The sequence below is a fragment of the Dipodomys merriami genome, unplaced genomic scaffold (genome assembly GCF_024711535.1).
Source record: "Dipodomys merriami isolate MVZ:Mamm:240054 unplaced genomic scaffold, mDipMer1.0.p SCAF_7, whole genome shotgun sequence".
Taxonomy (NCBI): Eukaryota; Metazoa; Chordata; class Mammalia; order Rodentia; family Heteromyidae; genus Dipodomys; species Dipodomys merriami.
The window spans coordinates 8,369,328-8,391,059 of NW_027206290.1; the positions used below are offsets into that span (position 1 = coordinate 8,369,328).

The 21,732-nt window shown below is 37.5% G+C and overlaps 1 pseudogene; it reads left to right on the forward strand.

The window, feature by feature from the left end:
- Window positions 1–340: 340 nt before the first annotated feature.
- LOC138816837 (G2/mitotic-specific cyclin-B1 pseudogene) lies at window positions 341–1,636 on the forward strand (annotated as a pseudogene).
- Window positions 1,637–21,732: the final 20,096 nt, after the last annotated feature.

Sequence of the window (21,732 nt, forward strand, 5' to 3'; positions counted from 1 at the left end):
TTGACATTCTAAGAGGAGATAGAATGAAAAGGACAGTCTTTATTTAACAAAGATTAGTGGAAGAAGTAGATTAGGGTGTGACTCAAATTCTCTAGAAATAGAATTGAAGTTAGTCAGGATTCCTAGCCATTCCCTGGTAATGGTTTAGACAAGCCTTGCTCTGAAGAGGAAGAAAATGGGCAGAATGACCAACATTTCCCAGTCAGACACACTGTTACTTCTCTTCTGGAGTATAGGATAAAAAGAAAAAGAAACAGGTGCTGGTAAGGAACGGCTGTTGGTCTGTAAGTCTCCATGTTCTGCTCCTGCCCACTGAGCAACTCCCTGGTGGAGAGGAACCATGGCGCTCTGGGTCACCAGCAACATGAAAATTAATGCTGAAAATAAGGTCCAGATCACCATGGCAGGTGCAAAGCGTGTGCCTGTGCCCAATGCAGCAGCTTCTAAACTGGGGCTGAGACCAAGAACTGCTCTTGGAGATATTGGTAATAAAAACAGTGAACAGCTACAGGCCAGAGTGCCTCTGAAGAAGGAAGTAAAAGCTTCAGCTACTGGAAAAGATGCTAAAAAGCTCTCCAAACTGCTGGCCCTGTGAGTGTGCGAGAGATAGAGCAGGAGTCTGAACCAGAGCCAGAGCGAGAGCCTGAACCTGAGCCTGAACCTGAACCTGAGCCTATAAAGGAAGAAAAACTTTCGCCGGAACCTATTTTGGTTGATACTTCCTCTCCAAGCCCAATGGAAACATCTGAATGTGCCCCTGATGAAGAGTATTTGTGCCAGGCTTTCTCTGATGTAACACTTGCAGCGAATGATGTGGATGCAGAAGATGGAGCTGATCCAAATCTTTGTAGTGAATATGTGAAAGATATTTATGCTTATCTGAGACAACTTGAGGAAGAGTAGTCTGTCAGACCAAAATACCTGCTATGTCAGGAACTCATGAGAGCCATCCTCATTGACTGGCTAGTGCAGGTTCAGATGAAATTCCGATTGCTGCAAGAGACCATGTACATGACTGGTTGCGTTATTGATAGATTCATGCAGAAGAATTGTGTGCCCAAGAAAATGCTGCAGCTGGTTGGTGTCACTGCCCTGTTTATTGCAAGCAAATATGAAGAAATGTATCCTCCAGAAATTGGTGATGTTGCTTTTGTGACTAACAATACTTATACTAAGCACCAAATCAGACAGATGGAAATAAAGATTCTAAGAGCTTTGAACTTTGGCCTGGCAGCCTTCTACCTCTGCACTTCCTTGGTAGTGCATCAAAAATTGGAGAGGTTGCTGTTGAACAGCATACGCTGGCCAAATACCTGATGGAACTATGTTGGACTACTCAATGGTGCACATTCCTCCTTCTCAAATTGCAGCAGGAGCCTTTTGCTTAGTATTGAAAATTCTTGATAATGGTGAATGGACACCAACTCTACAGCATTACCTGTCTTCCACTGAGGAATCTCTTCTTCCTGTTCTGCAGCACCTGGCTAGGAATGGAGTCATGGTGAATTGGGGGCTTACAAAGCACATGATTGTCAAGAATAAGTATGCTACATCTAGGCATGCTAACATCAGCATTCTAGCACAGCTGAATTCTGCACTAGTTCAAGACTTAGCCAAGGCTGTGACAAAGGTATAACTTGTACACTTGAGATGAGTACTATAACAATAGCTGCAAATAAAATTGACATCATATGCCACTTGTATATATTATACTATATTTACTTGGTGTTTAATGAAGGTTGTAGCTATTTTTGCTTTTAATATTTTAACTCATCTAAATGTTATTACTTCCTATTCTGGAGTAACCTGTAAGTCATACTAAAAGGTCTTTTTTAAAAATCTTTTTTGTTTTTAAGCTGCTTTCAGGTTACCAGGGACTCCAACTGATGTAGATAATTGTCACTTACATGCTTATATACGTGACTGTTTTTAATGTACCTGGATTTTCCTTTTGATATGGTAAGATACATAAAATGGATAGTTCCATAGGACATAACTTCCTGGGAGCTAAGTCATTTTACAGAACTTCTTACCTAGTTCTGTTTTTCAGTCAAAGCCTGTGCCACCTCGTGACCTCCTTTGTGTGGTTTCTTCAGGTACTTGCTGCTCTGCTTCTGTTTTTACCACTTTCTGGAGCTATCAATTTATCTTTTCCTTTATTTTCTCATTTTAAAAGTCCAGTTTTCTTTTTATGTATTTGTTTTTGTTCATTGGTTAGGAAAATAAAACAGGATGTTCAAAACAAAAAAGTTAATTTGCCCAATCTTTCTGAACCTCATCTGCTTAAAAGATATTGACAGATTAGATGCATCTAGCTCCCCTGCCCTCTATAAACATCCATATAGATGAGTTGCTGTGGAGAGTTTTCAATAGGTCCATTCAGTACAAAGCAATATTCCTTCCAACGTGTAGGTGTTTCTGTGTTTATACATCACATACTTTGGGTATACGGTATGTAATGTACATAGCTATTGCCCTGTTGACATTCAGAATACGTTTGTTCATTGCCCATACAATACTGGTTAAAGATCACTTTATACCATTGTTTTCTTGATGTGATAGTTTTCCCAAAGTGTATGTTTTCTCAGTCACATGCCTTTCTCAGTGTTGTCAGCAGTATACAAAAGTGATTTTCTTTGCATCTTTGTTAAATCTAAAAGTAGTTTGTCTTAAATCTTTGTGAATGTAACTACCAACTCTCATTTGTTGTTTTATACTCCCACCTGTCCATGCTATGTTACCCCAAGTTAAACAAATGGTTGGTCTTATCAATGTGAAAAAAAAGAAGAGAAGCAGGGGGAACTTTCTGGAGTATTAAAGGGCATGACAGCTGTTTGTTTCTCAATTATAATTCCTGGAGATTGTGCTCTTACTTTCACATACAGAGTATAAGCTATTGAGGGCTAGATACAAGGGCTGCCCTACAGAATTCCACAGTAATAGCAATATTTAGGTCAACAGTATCACTTTTTTGGCAGGTTGGATTAAATCTAAAATGCTTCCTCAGCAGCTATTAGATGTACTGTGATGATAAGTTGTGCTACGCATCAATGGGGTGAGGGATGGGAATAGCACAATGCACACTCCGGTTCTCAAGGAACTTTTACCTACCACAAAACACAGGTAGCTATTTATCAATGACAAAGCTGCCTAGAGTTGGAAAGAATGACTCTGGGAAATATTTCTAAATAAGGATTGTGAGGGCTTCCATAGGAGTATATTTGAGTTAGGCCTGGATGTTTCAGAGCAAATATTTTTCCTATAGAGTCTCCTTTTATTCTCATAGCAGAAATCAATCTCCTTTTCCTCTAGATTCCTATGTTAACTTACTGAACATATTGTATTGGGTTTTCTATTCTTATGCCTGGTTCCCCAAATCAGCACTTCCCCATTGAGAAACCTTGGTTTAGAGATAATTATAGATCATTGTAATTAATCTATTTACTTCTCCTTTATGCCACAATCCATTAAATCTGGGAGGCATGTCTCATGCAGTAGATATTCAAGAAATGTTTCTCAACAGAATAAATGGCAAAGCTGTATCTAATCATGTATTTCTTTTCTTTTTAAATTGTGAAAATACCGTACAGAGGGGTTACAATTACGTGGGCAAGATAATGAGTACATTTCTTATTAAGCATTGTTGCCTCCTCCTTTGTTTCCCCTTCCCATTCCTTCACATGCCTCCCCCCCACCTGATCCTCCCACCCTTCAACCAAACTTGTAAAGTTTGTTTTTCGACATAACAACTTGTACATCTCATTGTTGCAATGGGTCCACCTGTATCCCTAGTTAAATGATTTGTTTTTTTCCCTTCCCCTCCACAAATTATACCAACATCAAATACAGTGAAAGCAGGGCTTATACCGCGGGGGAGGGACATACAAAGCAACAAAGAAATCATCTTATAAATATATTAGAAACAATTGCATGAAAAAAAAATTTGAATACTTATCTTGAGGTTCATTTCCTTAACATCAACTTATCTGACCGTTTCTGCTTGTCTCAGACATATACTAGTTATTGCAAATAAGGGAAACCATGGGGCCTATGTTTCATTGGGCCTGGCTTACTTCACTTAATATAATTTTTTCCAAGTCTTTTCATTTCCTAACAAATGGGGCAATGTCATTCTTTCTGATGGAGGCATAGAATTCCATTGTGTATATATACCACATTTTCTTGATCCATTTATCTAGTGAGGGGCATCTGGGTTGGTTCCATATCTTAGCTATGGTAAATAAATGCATGTATCTCTTAAAGTGGCTGCCAGACCTTTCTCTGGTACCTTTTCTATCATAGTGGAACTTGCAGAAGTGACATCTCCACAGCTCACCTTGCATGTGATCTTTTATAAATAGGTTCTCCATGAACCACTAGTTACAATAGAAATCACAAAACAAATTGTCTGAACAAGACAAAGTTCACTTCTGAAGAAGGGTGCCCCATCAGCCAAAAATCGTGCAATCAAGCACCCAGAGTAGGCAGGCTGCTTCTCCATTTATCCCTAATGAAGCAAGCCCTGTCCCTCTGCTCCAATTAGCTGAACTCAGGTTCATAATCTAGTTTGAAGAATGTAAGATGTATTTACATAAAGTGACTATTAAGAGACATTGAAAAAAGATTAGCAGTCTTAATTACTCATACCGTCTGTTACTTTCTTGAACAAACTAAAATGTGTCTTAATCTAATTTTGGAACAACCAGTTAAGATAAAATCTTACATTTCAAAAATCCTTCCTTTATCCCAAAGCATTTCCTCTTTCCCTTTCTTTACTTGCTGATAGTTTCTTAACAGATTGAGCAACAAAATCAAGCCACTAGGCCAAAGCAGGAACTTTTAAGCAACCCACTTTGCTAGGAAAGACTGGGAAAGTTATCCTGGTCAGTTATCTGCTTTGCCCAGACCTCTGAATGTCCAGATAGGCACCCATATCATTGGTATGTTTTCTGATTATTTGTTATTAGTGACTCTTCTTGTAGAATGGAAAGGCATTTCTAACAGAATAATTACATAGACTTTTATCCCAAGAGAGACCAATAATAAGAGCTGTTATGTTTTTGCAGCTGCTTTCGATGAAAGAATTTGGGAATAAAGAACTCTATTATGTTTTTTTCCCCACTCTTGTTATTTTATTTGTGGCTCTTTCTGAGATTTTATAAGCTATGCATGTTTGACTAACACAACTGTAACCAGAAACAGATTATAATAGTCCAACTAAGTCTTTCAGAGAAAATTATCTGTAGCTATTCCTTCCAAATTCTAAAGTCTATCACCATTAAGATAATTGTGAAATATTTGCTGTAGCATCTATTTAGTGGTCCCAAATAACAGGCAGACAATATATGAATGGCATTTTAGAATCCCAAAGGCATCTAAGTTTTCAAGAGCTTAAATGTGTGACTGAAGACTTGGCAAGACTGATTCACAGTGTCGGCAAATGCAGCTATGGTGAAAACTCCATTTCCACGCTAACTTCCTGGCTGATTTGGCTACCTTTGCAAGTGTGGTTCTGGTCTGAGCTGGCAAAACTTGTCCTGGTTTCTCTTTACACGATGGTCAATGTCTCAGTTGTGTGGTTTGGCTCCCAATGAACTGCATTGAAAGCTTTGGATCAAACTCTTAAGTTTGAGGTTATATGAATTGAATCTGGTGAAAAGACTATTGATGAGATATTTATTTCTCCTTAAGTTCCAAAGCTTTGTGGGACCTTTCATTACTGGTATGCTGGGTGTACTCTTCTATTCTTGCTTTTACTCACTGCTCTAGAGTTGTTGTTGAAGAGATTTTTAAATTTCTTGTATGTATGCTGTCTCTTAGATGGATGCTTTTGTGAAATATTTGATGTCCTGAGTAAATGGAACACAAATCATTTTTTTCCCAAGTCTTAGGGCTGGGCCTCAAGGCCTGGGTGCTGCCCCTGAGCCTCTTTGTGCTCAAGGCTACCACTTGAGCCACTTCTGGCTTTTTCTGAATAGTTTATTGGAGATAAGGGTCTCACAGACTTTCCTGCTTGGGCTGGCTTTGAACTGTGACCATAAGATCTCAGCTTTCTGAGTAGCTAGGATTACAGGTATTAGCCACCAGTGCCCAGCTTCACAAATCTTATTTTATAAAGCAAAGTGAACATTTTTTTCCCAAGATAATTCAGAATCCTGAAAGATATTGTGAAATACTTAGGGAAGGTTAGTATGGTTGCTATGAAATAGTGAAATTTGGGGCTGGAAAGGTGGCTCAGTGGTAGAGTGCTTGCCTTGTATGTATGAGGCCTTGGGTTTGATTTCTCAGCACCATGTAAGTAGAAAAGGCTAGAAGTGTGCTGTGGCTCAAGTGGTAGAGCGCTGGCCTTGAGCTGAAGAGTGGAGGGACAGCACCCAGGCCCAGAGTTCAGGCTCCATGACCGACAAAAAAAAAATAGTGAAATTCAAAGACTGCCTTAATTAGACTGCTCCAAATAATAAACATGAAGAAATATAAATCAAGACCCTTTGGCTTCCAAATAATCTCCAGGCAGCTGACATTTTTAACATCACTTAATTTAATAACAACATGCTTACAATTTGGTGTTTTCAGGAGTGTGGTGGTTCTTGATTAGAGACTAAAGAATCACTGGGGGTGTTTTTGGTTGTCACCACTGAGGGGGATAGAGGATGGAGTGGTACTGACAGTGATAGAGGCAACTAGTGGGCAGAGCCTGGGAAATGGCTAAATGTCCTGCAGTATTCACGACAGTCTATTCCCAAAGGAAGAATGCCCTGTTTCCAAAAGTCAGTAGCTCCTCACTGAGAGACCCTGGGTTAGAGATAACTAATTAGTAACCCTGACTGTTGCTCTTAGGTATTTTATTCCCCCATAGGAGAGGGAGACTTTCTGAAGCAATCATTCTAATTAAGCAGTTTTACTTATTTATGTTTTATTGTAAAGGTGACATACAGAGGGGATAAAGTTACATAAGTCAAGTTCATTTCTTTTTGAAGTGTCACCTCTTCCCTTGTTTTCTCCCAGTTTTTTTCCTCTCATGTCTAGTGTCACTGCTGAAGTAGTTCACCCTTTGTCCCACCATTTTTGTGCTCTTCCTCACCCTCCCCCAAACAGATAAACTTACATATAAGACAAAGGTACAGAAATAAAAAACAGCAACAGAGGGAAAAACAACAACAACAAAAAACCCAAACCAAAACAAAAAGCAAAATGACCAAAAACCTCTTATTTCCATTTCTTGGAGTTCATTTTGATAAACATTTTATATGATCAGGTGCATATAGCTATTGAGCCTTTGTGATCCTCTCCTAAGAATATTCTCCTTTGGTCTCACCGTGTGAATGTTTAGAATCCTGTATAATTTATCATGTCCATGTGTGATTTTTAAAAAATGTTTTTTATTGTAAGAAATAGTATACAGAGGGGTTACAGTTACATGAGTAAGGTAATGAGTACATTTCCTATTGAGCATTGTTACCTCCTCTTTTGTTTTTCCTCTACCTTCCCTTCCTTCCCTCCCACCTCCCCAACTCCCCCCTCCCCTACCAAGTTGTAAAGTTTGTTTTCAACATAGTGTCTTGTACATGTCAGTATTATAGGCCAACCTGTATCCTTGTTTCAGCATGTGTGATTTTTTTTTTGGCCTTTTATCATCCATCGTGTTTACTTGTAGATTTATAGGCACATTCTAATTACTACAAATGAGGGAAACCATGCAACCTATGTTTCTTTGGGTCTGTCATACTCCACTTTCCTAAACAATTTTAAATATAAATATACATTTCTATGTTTTTCCTCTGAATTAAATGAAATCTCTTGTAGTCAATGAATAGTAGGGATTTTGCAAGGGCAGCCATCACCAACTTGATAACAAGTATAGCTCTCAGGCTGCAAGTTACTGGTTGCCTAGACACATGCCCTTTGACCAAATGTCCAGCATTTACTCAGTAGCATCAAATGTCAATTGTGAGGCATTTATAATGAGCCAGAAACTGCAGGACTTTCTTGGATTTTAAATGCTTGGTTGTAACTATATACTTACCTATGACGTATGTGTCTATTTATCTGTGGCACTGTGACATGAATAAGTAGACATTAAAAGTGGTGAGTGGCTGGGTGCTGGTGACTCACACCTGTACTCCTACCTACTTAGGTGGCTGACATCTGAAGATCACAGTTTGAAGCTAGCCCAGGCAGAAAAGTCCAATGAGACTCTTATCTCCAATATACTACTCAAAAAAAAAAAAGCTGGAAGTGGCACTGTGGCTCAAGTGGTAGAGTGCTAGTCTTGAGCGCTTGAGCTAGTCTTAAGGCTTGGGGACAGTGCCCAGGTTTTAAGTTCAAGCCCCAGGACTAGCAAAAAAAAAAAAAAAAAGCGGTGAGTGATCTGAAGAGTTCCTTCCCCCTCCTTCCTACATTAGCTCGGAGACGAACACACTGGGGCTCTTGAATCTTCTCTTTTCTTTATTCCCATTGCCTTCTCAACAAGTTTTTTTTCCCTACCAGTATAGCTCTAGCTTTCTTGAATCTTCTATCTCTATTTTTACAACTTGATAGAAATTAACCTTTTTATGCAGCTTAATTTTGAATTTGTCAGCCCTTTGCTCAAAGCCCTTCGATGTACAGCACTGCTAACCTAATAAAACCCTAATTTTAGTTACCCAGTAATCTCTTGGTCTTTTCCTCATTGGTCTGTCAAACATGCCATCTCCTGGAAGAACCAACAAGACCACTCCCATTTTCCTCCTTTTCTGCGCTCTCCTGGCTTAGGTGTTTTCACTTGTCCTGTTCTCATTGCAAGAACTATCCACATGGACTTTTCCTCTTAATATTGCCTGTGAAGAGCACACCCTTTCTCCAAAAGTCAGGTCAAATGCACCATCTCCAAGTCTCTTTAGCTGGAGGTTCTTTGCCTCTTCTGACCTCTTCTTGCTCTAAAGTATGTTTTCTCTCCTATGGTACAAAGCATTTTTCTCAATAAGGTATCTGCTATTCTTTAAGGAAAAGAAAGGTAAGGGAGGAAATAAGGAAAAAAAGGATGGAAGGAAAAAAGGAATAAAAGAAGAAAAAGGAAGAAAGGAAAAAGAAGAAAGGAACTGCTGGATGAGTAGTAATTTAAAAACAGCTTCTCAAAGAGTAAGATGCATACAAATCACCTGGAATATTGTGAAAACCAGATTCTGATTCAGTAGGTCTGAGCAGAGGCTGACATTTCTGCATTCCTAAAAAAAATACGGTTTATTTGTCCCACTGGCCAATGGACCACACCATGACTAACAAATCATGTATAACATTTGGAATGAGGCCTATGAACAAAAGGAGTAGTCATTGCCTAAGCTTGTGGAAGGTTAGCTACTAGCAGCTAGGAGGTTCCATGGTGCTAAACATATCTTCTTATGATTTGAATATTACACTTCCAAGTTGCAGTTTTGACCTGCCACTTCATGACTGGGTGTTATTATGTAAGTCAATGAATACCACTAAGCTCTAGCTCTGTCTTTGACAGATGAGGATAAAGACACATTCATCAATCTGTACTACCTACCTCTGGCTTGGCTCAGCTGCCTCATGTAACTTACTATCTATTCACTCACTTTCCCCCAAAAGTAGGCAGCTAGAAGAAATTTTAGATCATGTTTCTAGCTCCTTAGTTGTTAAGAGTGCTTGGTGAGTGTCTAAATTTGGGAAATCCTGGTACAGCATACTTAGGTGAGCTTCAGACTAAAGACTTCCTTCCTCACCTTTACCATGGGATGTCAAACTTCAGATGGCCTTCTACCTTAAGTCAGTTTTACTCTTGGTCACTTGCTGTGACTACAGTCTGACTGGTGACTTCTGTGACCTAGTTGTGGTCAATCCCTTCTCTCCAGGACCAGTGTGTGCTTGCTCTTTCTTGTAGCCTCTGCGCAGACATTGAGGTATTAGGTGCTCATGCTTCTCCTAGTTTCTGTCCTTCCTCAAACTTCTGCATTGATTTTAGTCCCCACAGGGTTTAAGAATCTTAATTCATATTTTTGTGTGTTTGTGTGGGTCAGAACCATATTCTATTCAGCTCCAACTCATTTTATTTCCTTGTTTAATCCTCTTACCTGAGGTTCATGTTGGTTATGGCATCACTTATGCTATGGAGCTTCAATGTTTGTGAGCCTAGAAGGGTCAAAAGCATTTAAGGCTCTCTTTAATTACAACAATGACATTACTTTTATTATGGTATATATAATATTTAAAAATGTTAGATACAGGGCTGGGAAGGTGGCTCAGTGGTAGAGTGCTTGCCTTGCATGCCTGAGACCCTGGGTTTGATTCCTCAGCACCACATAAGCACAAAAGAAAAAAGCTGGAAGTGGCGCTGTGGCTCAAGTGGTAGAGCGCTAGCCTTGAGCTGAAGAGCTGAGGGACAGTGCCCAGGCCCACAGTTCAGGCCCCATGACCGGACTCCCCCCCCCAAAAAAAAAAGTTAGATACATGAGTAAAGCAAATAAGCAATCAGACTGTATGTGAGCCTAAGAATAAATGCTTTATCTGGGAGTATCATTATAATTAAGAAATCCACAGGTAGTTTTATTCAAGCATATTTTTCCAGATAAGTTGTCACAGTTCCCCAAATAGTGACCCTTAGGGAGTCTTCCTGGAGAAAGTCAATGTGGTGGTTCCTGGTAAAAACATGTCTTTAGAAATAGGTTTATTATGATAATGATATCTTTTGACGCGATATCATTATTGAGTAAGTTGCTACTATTATGAGAAATAGAAATCAGGACCCAAAAGGTGAGAAAGAACAGTAGGCAAAGGCATCTTAGGGTAGTTAGGAGAAGGAAGTGGGCCTCAGGCTTCTGGTTGCAAACACAATCGGTGGAGCCAACATGTGTTTGTGGTGAAAGGAACTGAAAGCTAAGATTGTGCTTTGGAAAAGTGTTGGATGTCTGAGTCAATTTAGGTTGTCACCACAAAATACCACAAACTAGGTGTCAGAAACTTCTTCATAGTTCATTAAGTCCAAGATTGGGGTGCCAGCAGATTTGGATTCTTATGAGGGTCCTTATTTTCATGTAGATAGATGGTAGGAAGAAGACTGAGATAGAAGAGAGATATTTTGGTGTCTTTTTTGGAGGGTGGGTAGTACTGTGGCTTGGACTCAGGGCCTCAAGTTCTTGGTCAGGTTGGTGCTCTACCACATGAGCCATGCCTCCTCTTCTGACTTTTTGATGGTTAATTGGAGATAAGAGTCTTGAAGATTTGTCTGTTGGGCTGGTTCTGAGCCTTTGATCTTCAGATCTCAGGCTCAGAGTAGCTAAGATTATAGACATGAGTAACTGTCACCCGTCTTTTGGCACCTTTTAAAATAACTTGTTTGGTTTGGTGTGTTTGAGACAAGTCTTTCTGGCCTTGAACTTGGCCTTGAATATAAATTATTCCAGCCTCTTCCTCTAGAGTGCTGGGATTGCAAGTGTATACCACCATGCCCAGCATGTATATTTTGTATTTTATTATCTCATCATAACAGTCCCACGCTTTTGAGGTCATATTAATCTATATGGCCCCCAGAGTCTCCATCCTTGGTACATGTTAGGGAATTTCTAAAATAATATATTAAGATTTCAACATATAAATTTAGGGGAATATGACTTGGTCCATCACAAAGGATATCATGGGAAATGCAAACATATCCCCCTCCCATTTTCTATTTGTAAATTTCTCTCTAACTAGTATTGTTGAATTAATGTATCATATTCCTTTAATTCTTCAGTGATTGCATCGATTCTTTGAATAACCAGGCCAGGAAAAGTCTCCCAAAATGTGTAGAACTTACTATCTGTTACATGCTTCCAGAAGTCGTTCAGTTGTCTCCTCTTTTGCCCTTGATGGTAGGTGTCTAAGTGTAGCAAATGGACTATTTTCCTCCTATAGTTAATATATTGATGTTTCCTGAGTAAGGTCCAAAAACTGTGACTTTAATATGATGTGCTGAACTTGCCTCTGTCTTGACCTCTCTGTCAAGACAGAGAGAATTATGAGCCCAAACAAACTTCTCTTTATAATTTAATGGTTTTAAGTATTTCATGATAGTGATGGGAAGAGGAGACATGCAATGTATTTTCTATGACCAGCAAGAAATTGCTGACAAATATTTAGCTTTACTTTTATACTATGGTAAAAATACATGAAATTTATTATGTAGCCATTTTAAAGTATCCAGTTCACAATGTTGTGAAACCATTACTGCTATGTCATTTTATCATACTCACTGAGCAGGGGTCAGCCCCGCTCTCTTAGCCCTTGAAAACCATAAGCTCTACTGTATGTGGTTCTGTCTATTCTGTATATATTGTATATGTATAATCACCTTTTTAATGCATTTATGAATTGACATTTAGATTATTAATGGACATTTAGATTATTTTCACCTTTTGTCATTGTGAATATTCATGTGCATATTTTCATTTTCAATTCCTTTGGAAATACACACACACACACACACACACACACACATATACAAACACATGATTGAATTGCTGGGTCATATAGTAATTCCATGTTTAACTTATTGAGGAACCATAAATTTCTCTCCATAGAAGATGGAAAAGCCAATAAATGTATGATGGTTCCAATTTCTTCTTTTTTCCCCCAACGTTTGTTATTTTCTAGTTATGTGATTGCATCTATCCTAATGCATGTGAAATGGTATCTTGTATGGTTTTGATTGAATTTTTCTAATGACTAAAGATATTGATCATCTTTCACTGTGCTTGTTGGCTATTTTTATGGCTCTTTGGGAAAATGTGCCTCCAAGTACTTTATCCTTTTTAAAAATTGGATTATATTTTGTTTGCAGTTGATACATTAGAGTTTGTTAAAAATATCCCAAGTAGTGGGCCCTTACTACATAAAAATGAGTTACATAAAACTTGTCACATTCTGTAAGTTTTTTCACTCTCTGAGGGTACCCTTTTATAAACAAAAGTTTCAATTTTGCTGAAGTTTAATGTTCCTATTGCTTCTTTCTTTGTACTTTTGATATCATATCTAGGAAATTATTGCCAAATTCAAAGTAGTGAATTTCTGCTCCTATATTTTAATGATTAACTAATTAAACTTTTTTTTGTGCTTAAACTCTGGGCCTGGGCACTGTTCCTTAGTTTTTTCAGTCAAGGCTGACACGACTATTTGAACAACAGCTCCACTTCCAGGTTTTTTTTTGTGGTTAATTGGAGATAAGAGTCTCACAGACTTTTCTGTCAAGAATTTTCTTATCTGAGGCTTGATCCTCAGATCTTATCCTCCTGAGTAGCTTATAGCATAACCTGGCTGATTATTAATTTTTAAATGAAGATTTAGATGCAGTTTAAAGTTTTAACTGTTGTTTTTCTGGTCATGGGGCCTGAATCCCTGGGCCTGGGTGCTGTCTCTTAGTTCTTCAGCTCAAGGCTAGCACTCTACCACTTGAGCCACAGCACACTTTTAGCTTTTTCTGCTTATGTGGTGTTGAGGAATTGAACCCAGGGCCTCATGCATGCAAGGCAAGTGCTCTACCACTGAGCCACCTTCCCAGCCCTTAACTTTTTTTTTTTAAATCAAGAAGTTCTCATCTGTATTGGGATCAGGTAAAGGATATGTTGCATTACATGGAATGTTTCTGAGCTGGGTTCTAAGCATAGAGCTGCTCATACCCTGAACTTCTTGAGTGATAGGTTGAAAGGAATATTTATTTTATTTTAATTTTTGGTCTTGAGCCTTGAACTCAGAGCCTGGGTGCTGTCCCTGAGCTTTTTTGCTCAAAGCTAGTGCTCTACCACTTTGACCCCAGCTCTACTTCTAGGTTTTTGATGATTTATTGGAGATTAGAATTTCATGAACTCTCCTGACAGGGCTGGCTTCAAACCATGGTCCTGAGATCTCAACCTCTTGTGTTGCTAGGATTATATGTGTGAACCACAGGTCCTGGGCAGTAAATATACTTTATGACAATAAAATATGCTCATACAGTAAGACTGTGTTTAGTCAGCACAGTAATAAAATAGTGGTTAATTGGAGATAAGAGTCTCACAGACTTTCCTGCCAAGGCTGACTCTGAACTGCAGTCCTCAGATCACAGCCTCCTGAGTAACTTGTATAAGCCTCCAGCACTGGCTTATTTTAATTTTAAAAATACGATTGTATTTTTAAATTGCTGTATTGAGGAGTTACCACTTCACAAGCCAGTTCTTTTTGGACGTTGTCACTTATTCCTTCATTTTCCCCTAGTTTTCCTTCCCTTTCCTGACTACAAGTTGCATAATTTAGATCTTTGATTCAGTTTGGGCTATTTTTTGTTTGTAAAGTCCAACTTCATTCTTTTGTATCTAGTTGATCATTCTTTTCCTATTGAATGATCTTGCCAAGCACTTATTTCTGGCTGTACAATTTGTTTAATTGATCTATGTGTATATTCTTATGCTGGCAATACTAGTTTTTTTGATTCTTGTGGCTTTGTAGCAGTTTTTTAAAAATTATTTAATAAATTTTTTATTGTGAAAATACCATACAAAGAGGTTACAATTACATGAACAAGGTAATGAGTACATTTCTTATCAAGCATTGTTGCCTCCTCCTTTGTTTTCCCCTACCATCCCTGCCCTTCCCATCTCCATGACTACCCCCCCACACCAAAGTTGTAAAGCTCATTTTTCTTTTTTTTTAATTGTGAAAATACTGTATAGAGGGATTACAATTACATGAGCAAGGCAATGAGTACATTTCTTATCAAGCATTGTTACCTCCTCCTTTGTTCCCCTTCCCATCCCTTCCCATCTGCTTGCCCCCCACACCCCTGTGCCAAAGTTGTAAAGTTTGTTTTTCGACATAACGTTTTGTACATCTCATTGTTGCAATGGGTCTACCTGTATCCCTAGTTAAACAATTTGTTTTTTCCCTTCCCCTCCCCAAATTATATCAACATCAAATACAGTGAAAACAGGGGTTATCCAGCAGTGTTTAAGTTGGAAGCTGATACTGCCTTTGTATTATTTTTCTTTTACTTAGTAAACTAGCCTTTTTTCACAATGCAATTTGTTCTTATATTCTATGTGATGAGATCACATAAACATCCACAGCTGTCTGTGAGGAGTCATAAGGTGGCTGTGCAGAGAGGAAAGAAAGCATTTCTGATATCACTGGCAGTGCTTCATGCCCTAAATTTTTAGATTGAACTAGATCCAGTTGGAATTTTATATGTCTCCATATACAGTACATCACGCGTTTTTGTTCATGTATAAGCCATGCTGCTATTTCATGAAGGTAGGTTTCTTGAAGAATGATGGCAGAATCATAGGACATATATTCTTAAAAACGTGATAGAAATTCTAACTTACTGTCACCACCTTTATTTTTTTTGGGTTGAAAATATATGCAAAACTGAGAGCTGTGCCAGCAATGATGTCTTAATAGATTTTATGTGGAGAACACAAAATCACTGAATGATGAATAAACATTGCCAGCACAATATAGTGGTCAATCCTGTAAGGTAGTGTTTTACTTCATAAATCATCTCTGAAGTCGCACTTTTACTCATTTTTATGCCCACACTTGGGCCAGAAAACCAGAGCATTTAAGATCTATAAGGGAAGTTTAAGGCTGTTTAGCATTACTCCAGCCACAAGTTGGCAGGCATGAAGCTCATAGAAGACAAGAACTTGTCCCCATGTCTGCAGTGGGAAAGCCTGTAAGGACTCTGATGTTCCAGGGCTGGTCTGGGCATGGTGGGTCAAAGCTGTAATTCTAGCTACTCAGGAAGCAGTGATCAGGAGGACAGTAGTTTGAAGCTAACTTGAACAAAATATTAGAGAGTGCTCGTTTCAAAAACCAAGCTGAGTATGCTAGTGCAGGAAAGAATCACAATCTGAGGCCAGCCTGAGCAAAGATACAAGATCTGAAAAATGACTGGGAGTATTCCTCAAGTCAAATCTGATTACTGGGAGGGGAGGGGGAGGAAGGGATGAGAGAAGTGAGTAGGAGGAAGAGGAAATGAGAGAGAGAGAGAGAGAGAGAGAGAGAGAGAGAGAGAGAGAGAGAGAGAGAGAGAGAGAGAGAGAGAGAGAGAGAGAGAGAGAGAGAGAGAGAGAGAGGAGAGAGAGAAAGAGAGGAGAGAGAGAGAGAGAGGAGAGAGAGAGGAGAGAGAGAGAAGAGAGAGAGAGAGGAGAGAGAGAGAGGAAGAAGAGAAAGAATTGATATTCTAGACATGGTCAATCAACTTTCTCCCATAGCACCTGTCATCTCTGACAATGTTTGCACTTGGCTTGGCATAATTTCAATGTGTATGTCCATCCTCCTCCTGGTTTAGAGGGTTATAGTTGTTTCCTACATTTCCTCTGAATCAGCAAATATGCTAAACACCTAAGTGGTCAACTTCACAATGTTAGTGTGGCCTTATTTCTTGAAATGTTTCTCTTCCCAAACAGAGGTCAATTACAGCTTTTGGAATGACCACTTTTTAATTTATTTCTTTTTAGTTTTTAATTGCACAAAGTAAGTTTTCATTGTGACTTTCCATACATGTCCGCATTTTACTTCAATAATATTCAACCCATCATCCTCTTTTGTCTTTCTCCTTCCTCCTGTTTGTTTCCCTCCCACAAGAGTTCCCCTATTATGTTCATGAGTTTTTGTATGTTTTCAGATATAGCTTGCAGATGTGAGAAAAAATGCAACATTTGGCATTCTGAGTTCAGCTTATTTCACTTAACATGATGATTTCAAGTTCCATTCATTTTTCTCCAAGTGCCCTAATTTCATTTTTCTTTATGGCCAAATAGTATTCCATTATGCATAAATACTGCAATTTCTTTATCCATTCATAGGTTTTTGGGAAGCTAGGTTAATCCAGTAACTTAGGTATGGTCAATAGTGCAGGTGTCTCTATTGTATTCTGACTTTAATTCTTCAAGACATACACCTGGAATGGTATGGTAAGATCATATGGTAGTTCTATTTTTAATTTGTTTTGCCACCTCCATAACATAAAAATGATTTGGTAATGGCTAACATAATTTATATTGCACCATAACTACTCGAGTTTTTTTAAAACCATATCCTTGTCAGCATTTGTTGTTTGCTTTCTTAATGATAGCCATTCTGACAAGATAATTTGAAATCTAATTTTGTTTTGATTTGAACTTCCAAGATGACTAAGGATGTTTAACATGTTATCTTCATGTGTTTATTGTCCATTTGTGCTCCTTCTTGTAATAAGGTAAAGTTCATCTCCTCATCTATTGGTAGGATTATTTGATCTTTTGGTGTTTAATGTCTTAAGCTCTTTACATATACTGTATACAAATCTCTTGTCTGATGAATGGTTAGCAAAGATTTCCTTCTGTTCTATAGGCTGTCTCTTGTCATTGGTAATTGTTTCTTTTTATATATAGAATCTTTTTAATTTGGTTTAATCTCATTTGTTGTTGAATCATGCTCTCATTTCCTGAGTTATTGGAGTCCTATTCAGAAAACCACTGCCTATCCCTATAAAAATATTACTAGGGAGGTGGAAAAGGAAAAGGAAAGAGAGAGGAAAAATAAGGGGGTAGTTAGAGAGAGAACAGAGAAGAATGAATATAATCATAATATAAAATAAATGTGTAAGAGAAGGCCATAATGAAATCTCTCACTACACAATTTAAGGTATAATTTTTCAGAGAAGATTTGGAGGTTACTCCGAGGTGTTCCTGTGCTCAAAGACATATTTCTGGGAATTCACTGGTGGTGAGGAATGAAACAGACTTAATTGTAGTTCTGAAATATACTTAAATTGAAATGCAATGAGAAAAATAGTAAAAAAAAAATTCTTCCCATTATATGGGGAGTATACCAAATAAACTATTCACTGAATAAAAGAAGTTGAGGACAGATACTCCTATTTACCAACATTGATTTCTTTTGCTGAAAGTGGTAGGGTTGACTGAAACTAAGATAAACAAGCTCTCTGAAATGCTAAAACCGCTCAGAGCTCTAGATCTGCTACTGTATCTGCAACTTATTAATGTGGCCCTATTTCTAAGACAGAAATGACCTCTGTTGTCTCTTGCTTAGCTGTGTGAAGTCTAGTTGTTTGTGTATACTTATCAAGTGGTAAGAGGTGAGCCAATTGAACATGCCCTTTGCTCTCTCAAGCATTGAAGCAGTTTGGCTCAACTTTCCATTCTGATTTCCCTGAAGTATTTGGATTCCATGACAGTGAAGCAGTTTGGAGATCTCATTAAATAGAAACCTCTTTTGACAGGTGTACACAATTTTATTGCCATTGGCCTGTCCATGATCTAGTAAGAGTGACTTAGAGTAACTTTTTTAGAAATCTGGAACACATCAAAAGATCAAGGAATTCCTAGCCACCCAATTACTCAAGATGGTGGAAAATTGCAAGACAAGGCAAGTCCACAGAGGAAGTTTGTATCTATGTCTGGGCCTGGGGATGAGGCTAGTTCTACTGGAAATATAGACAGAACACAATTTTCATGGAATGGATAGGAATGGTTGCCCCAAAGAAGAGATGTTAAACACAGGTCTCTGTAGTATTCAATGAAGGTTGCTAGTTGAAGAAATTATATTTTTGTGTCCTACTTAATGGGATTCTACATGTAATTTTATACTAATATAGAGGATGGGCGATAAGGAAAAAAAGTAAGATATATATTTCGGTAGTGTTGTCAAAAATCATAACTTTTGTCCTTAGAAAGCAATATTAAAGCATCAGCAATGTTGTTCATCACTTTATTTAATATTCACATTGTGTTCTATTACATGTAGACATCTTTGGGCCTAAGATTATTCTATTTATACTGTAACTTAAAAACTATATTATTATCTTACAGTTCTATGGTAAGAACTGAGTCAATAAGCAACAGACCACCTGGATTGTAAAGATTTAGATAATAGTTATATTGTAGCAGAGTTTTATGTTAATTGTTATTTCCTTTATTCTCTAATGTTAATTTAACATTTGCTATATGACATGTTCTGTCCATATTGACTTTTCTACTTTGGTTACCCTGACAGTTAACACATGTAGGGATTCAATGAGATTTAATTTACTGGATGACTATCACAGGATAATTTATTTGGATGGATATAATAAGTCGAAATTAGTAACAATTGGTAGTAAATTGGGGAAGATAGAACATTTCTCTATATTTATTTTCTAAAATGTGCTTTGGCAGTCTTTATTTGACCAGAGATTCCAGAAACTTGGTTGAACTTATTGGAAGATTTTGAAGCAAGTATATTAAAGATCAACTATGAGACAAAGACATAGTCTTGGTAGGGAATATATATGTTTTATCTAACTTAAGAAAACATTTGGGAAAATAAAAATGCATTTTATTTAGGAAAGAGTTCTTGCCAGGAGAATGAGATGTCATTTGTTCTTGGATAATGTAAATGTCCTGTAATTAGTGTCAGTTGTTACAAAACTCTATGAGTACATGGAAAACCACAGAATTATACCCTTGAAAATGATGAGCTTTATTGCATATGAATTATAATTCATGAAAGTATATTAATGTGAACAGGAATATGTGAGAATAGTGTTATATGATAGTGTTCTAGATAACTGAAGTAACAGCAATCTAAGCAAGGAAGAGCTTATTATAGCTAATATCAATACAAGTTGTAATAATGCTATTAAAATATATTATCTTATGATGGAATCCAGGGCCTTGTGCATCATATGCAAGCACTCTACCATGAAGCTACATCCCTAGCCCTATTTATATTGGTTGAATGTTAACATTCAAGGTGAAGAAATGCCTTTACATACTGCAGTCTAATCGATGAGCTACTGTGTACTACAGCAGGTTATAAAACTCTAGAAATTTGCAGTTTTGATATTCCTCATCACAAAATTTTCACCTATTAATCACAGAGGCAAAATATTTTATAAAAAGCTAGGTAACTAAAAAAATCTAGGTAATTCAGCTTCAGGTATAATTGATGCATTAGTTAAGCAGACTTACTCATGAAAGAAAAAACCCTAATTTAAATAATTCTGCTAATTTTTAACAATAATGATGTTTAAGAAGACCTGAAAAACTCCAAATTTAACTCTTAAGAAAAACCTTGTAAGAAAGAAATATCATTGTATATAGTTTCAAATACCTGAGATGTACACTGAAAATGTGTATCATAAGGGGTAATTTAGAGAAAGATTGGCCTCAAAGTCCAGTACTGATACCCTGTCAAAGTGTTAGTGTACTCTTTACTTTGAATTCTCTGAACTTTTAGTACCATTGGTTGGAAACTGATATGGAGACATCTAAAACTCTGATAAATACAGAGGTACTAATAAGCCAGGGATGATAGCCCATGCATGTAATCCAAGCATCAGGAGGCAGAGGCAAAAAGATATAGAATGTAAGGCCAAGATTATGCTACAAAGAAATCCTTTGCCTCAAAACAAAAACTCCCCAAATTCTGCCTACTTAATTAATTAATAGCCATATATAAGCCATTTAGGTAGAAAAAAGTCTGGAAGCTAACTCAGATTGTAAGAGCGATAAGCATTTTTAACAATAATAAAAACATTAGGTTTTGAGGCACTCAGGATTCTATAAAATTTTTCCTTTGGTAGTTTAATAGTTGAGATCCTTTTAGAAATTAAAATTGGAATTAAGAAAACATGTGTTTAAATGGTGGATATTTTAATTCTCCAGGAAACATTATAATGTACTTTAGTAGAGCCAGTTCTAAAAGCTTTATCCCTGAAAACTCATGCTAATACAAGTTATCAACTCATTCATTTATTTAACAAATATTTATTGAGCACTTATTATAAGCTAGCCATAGGTCTGGGCCTTTAACAATCTTGCTTGCATGAAGTTTACATTAGTGATGATAACAGACTCTAAATGATAATACAGTAAATAACTAAATTGCCTTAGGCCAGCCTGAGTTTCTCAGGGAGTCAAACTTTGACTCACTGAAGCTAGCCTTGACTCCATAGGAAGAATCTGTCTCAAAAACACAAACAGTAGGGCTGGGAATGTGGCTGAGTGGTGGAGTGCTTGCCCTGTATGCATGAAGCCCTGGGTTTGATTCCTCAGTACCACATAAACAGGAAAAGCCAGAAATGGTGCTATGGCTCAGATGGTAGAGTGCTATCCTTGAGCAAAAGAAGCTCAGGGGCCATGCCCAGACCCTGAGTTCAAGCCCCAGGACTGGCAAAGAAAAAAAAAAAAGAAGAAAACCACACGCAAAAAAAAATCCCCACAAACAATAAAAAGTAAGAAAGAAATGTCAGTTATAAATTATGTTATAAACACTGATAATTATGAAATAAAAAATAGAAATAGACAAAATTGTAACTTTAACCTTTACGGATAAGTTGCAATGTTAAATAGCTGGTTGATACAGATAATATTTGGTTATATCTTCAGAATAAGAGTCAATACACTTCTGCACATAGTAATTAAAAAATATTTATTGAGCGCCTACTGTACTGTAATTGTATGTCAGGAGATGAGAAAAAGGATTGTGGATCTTAGTTGCTTAGAGCTTTCTTTTAATGAAGCAGACAGATGTTAAATAAGCCCATAGACAAAGGTGTAATTACACATTGTATTAAATGCTGTGAGAGAAACAAATTGGAGGGAAGTATGTTTTATGTAAAGACTGGGGAATGTCAGCTCCTGTGTGACAATGGTGTGGGCTTGTGGAGATTATGGGATTATGGGATTGTGGGATTGTGGTGTTGGAGAATGTGGAAGAGGCCAACTAAAGTCTCACAGG